This window comes from Oncorhynchus mykiss, unplaced genomic scaffold (assembly GCF_013265735.2).
Source record: "Oncorhynchus mykiss isolate Arlee unplaced genomic scaffold, USDA_OmykA_1.1 un_scaffold_629, whole genome shotgun sequence".
NCBI classification, from domain to species: domain Eukaryota; kingdom Metazoa; phylum Chordata; class Actinopteri; order Salmoniformes; family Salmonidae; genus Oncorhynchus; species Oncorhynchus mykiss.
Window position 1 is genome coordinate 39,261 of NW_023494076.1, and position 3,575 is coordinate 42,835.

Sequence of the window (3,575 nt, forward strand, 5' to 3'; positions counted from 1 at the left end):
TGCAAATGCTCATTTTCCTCCGTGCACCTGGTGATTGAAAACGTGCATCTGGTAACCCAAAAATTATAAAAGGGTTTTAAATACTTTTACCCGTCATTCTATTGATATAGCCCGCTAGGGGAGTGCCCCACTACGGCCCTCTCTCTGTCAGGGCCGTCCTTGGGTGCTTTTTACACACTTTAAGAAATCACGATGGATGCAGATTGCTATTAATCCTCCGTGCAACTGGTGATTGAAAACGTGCATCTGGTAACCCAAAATTTCAAATATGGTTCAAAATGAATTTAAAGGCACCCCTCTCATTGTTGCCCGCTATGGGAGCACCCCACTAAGGCCCTGTCTCGGTCGGGCCCGTCCTGAGTGCTTTATAGACACTTTAAGAAATCGCGATGGATGCAGATTGCTATTAATCCTCCGTGCAACTGGTGATTGAAAATGTGCAACTGGTGATTGAAAACGTGCACCTGGTCACCCAAAACACGGTTCTCTATGCGGTTAGCGGTGTTCCATCTATTCATGTCCGCTTATGGCGCACCCTACTACGGACCTTTAGCAATGGGGGCCGGCCCGAATTATTTATGGAAGGTCTGATGATGATTTTTTTTTTTTTTTCACCATCTCTTTCTCTCTCTGCCGGGGCCGGCCAAGAGTGCTTTATGGACGGTTTAAAACATGACTATGGATGCAAATGCTCATTTTCCTCCGTGCACCTGGTGATTGAAAACGTGCATCTGGTAACCCAAAAATTATAAAAGGGTTTTAAATACTTTTACCCGTCATTCTATTGATATAGCCCGCTAGGGGAGTGCCCCACTACGGCCCTCTCTCTGTCAGGGCCGTCCTTGGGTGCTTTTTACACACTTTAAGAAATCACGATGGATGCAGATTGCTATTAATCCTCCGTGCAACTGGTGATTGAAAACGTGCATCTGGTAACCCAAAATTTCAAATATGGTTCAAAATGAATTTAAAGGCACCCCTCTCATTGTTGCCCGCTATGGGAGCACCCCACTAAGGCCCTGTCTCGGTCGGGCCCGTCCTGAGTGCTTTATAGACACTTTAAGAAATCGCGATGGATGCAGATTGCTATTAATCCTCCGTGCAACTGGTGATTGAAAATGTGCAACTGGTGATTGAAAACGTGCACCTGGTCACCCAAAACACGGTTCTCTATGCGGTTAGCGGTGTTCCATCTATTCATGTCCGCTTATGGCGCACCCTACTACGGACCTTTAGCAATGGGGGCCGGCCCGAATTATTTATGGAAGGTCTGATGATGATTTTTTTTTTTTTTCACCATCTCTTTCTCTCTCTGCCGGGGCCGGCCAGAGTGCTTTATGGACGGTTTAAAACATGACTATGGATGCAAATGCTCATTTTCCTCCGTGCACCTGGTGATTGAAAACGTGCATCTGGTAACCCAAAAATTATAAAAGGGTTTTAAATACTTTTACCCGTCATTCTATTGATATAGCCCGCTAGGGGAGTGCCCCACTACGGCCCTCTCTCTGTCAGGGCCGTCCTTGGGTGCTTTTTACACACTTTAAGAAATCACGATGGATGCAGATTGCTATTAATCCTCCGTGCAACTGGTGATTGAAAACGTGCATCTGGTAACCCAAAATTTCAAATATGGTTCAAAATGAATTTAAAGGCACCCCTCTCATTGTTGCCCGCTATGGGAGCACCCCACTAAGGCCCTGTCTCGGTCGGGCCCGTCCTGAGTGCTTTATAGACACTTTAAGAAATCGCGATGGATGCAGATTGCTATTAATCCTCCGTGCAACTGGTGATTGAAAATGTGCAACTGGTGATTGAAAACGTGCACCTGGTCACCCAAAACACGGTTCTCTATGCGGTTAGCGGTGTTCCATCTATTCATGTCCGCTTATGGCGCACCCTACTACGGACCTTTAGCAATGGGGGCCGGCCCGAATTATTTATGGAAGGTCTGATGATGATTTTTTTTTTTTTTTCACCATCTCTTTCTCTCTCTGCCGGGCCGGCCAAGAGTGCTTTATGGACGGTTTAAAACATGACTATGGATGCAAATGCTCATTTTCCTCCGTGCACCTGGTGATTGAAAACGTGCATCTGGTAACCCAAAAATTATAAAAGGGTTTTAAATACTTTTACCCGTCATTCTATTGATATAGCCCGCTAGGGGAGTGCCCCACTACGGCCCTCTCTCTGTCAGGGCCGTCCTTGGGTGCTTTTTACACACTTTAAGAAATCACGATGGATGCAGATTGCTATTAATCCTCCGTGCAACTGGTGATTGAAAACGTGCATCTGGTAACCCAAAATTTCAAATATGGTTCAAAATGAATTTAAAGGCACCCCTCTCATTGTTGCCCGCTATGGGAGCACCCCACTAAGGCCCTGTCTCGGTCGGGCCCGTCCTGAGTGCTTTATAGACACTTTAAGAAATCGCGATGGATGCAGATTGCTATTAATCCTCCGTGCAACTGGTGATTGAAAATGTGCAACTGGTGATTGAAAACGTGCACCTGGTCACCCAAAACACGGTTCTCTATGCGGTTAGCGGTGTTCCATCTATTCATGTCCGCTTATGGCGCACCCTACTACGGACCTTTAGCAATGGGGGCCGGCCCGAATTATTTATGGAAGGTCTGATGATGATTTTTTTTTTTTTTTCACCATCTCTTTCTCTCTCTGCCGGGGCCGGCCAAGAGTGCTTTATGGACGGTTTAAAACATGACTATGGATGCAAATGCTCATTTTCCTCCGTGCACCTGGTGATTGAAAACGTGCATCTGGTAACCCAAAAATTATAAAAGGGTTTTAAATACTTTTACCCGTCATTCTATTGATATAGCCCGCTAGGGGAGTGCCCCACTACGGCCCTCTCTCTGTCAGGGCCGTCCTTGGGTGCTTTTTACACACTTTAAGAAATCACGATGGATGCAGATTGCTATTAATCCTCCGTGCAACTGGTGATTGAAAACGTGCATCTGGTAACCCAAAATTTCAAATATGGTTCAAAATGAATTTAAAGGCACCCCTCTCATTGTTGCCCGCTATGGGAGCACCCCACTAAGGCCCTGTCTCGGTCGGGCCCGTCCTGAGTGCTTTATAGACACTTTAAGAAATCGCGATGGATGCAGATTGCTATTAATCCTCCGTGCAACTGGTGATTGAAAATGTGCAACTGGTGATTGAAAACGTGCACCTGGTCACCCAAAACACGGTTCTCTATGCGGTTAGCGGTGTTCCATCTATTCATGTCCGCTTATGGCGCACCCTACTACGGACCTTTAGCAATGGGGGCCGGCCCGAATTATTTATGGAAGGTCTGATGATGATTTTTTTTTTTTTTCACCATCTCTTTCTCTCTCTGCCGGGGCCGGCCAAGAGTGCTTTATGGACGGTTTAAAACATGACTATGGATGCAAATGCTCATTTTCCTCCGTGCACCTGGTGATTGAAAACGTGCATCTGGTAACCCAAAAATTATAAAAGGGTTTTAAATACTTTTACCCGTCATTCTATTGATATAGCCCGCTAGGGGAGTGCCCCACTACGGCCCTCTCTCTGTCAGGGCCGTCCTTGGG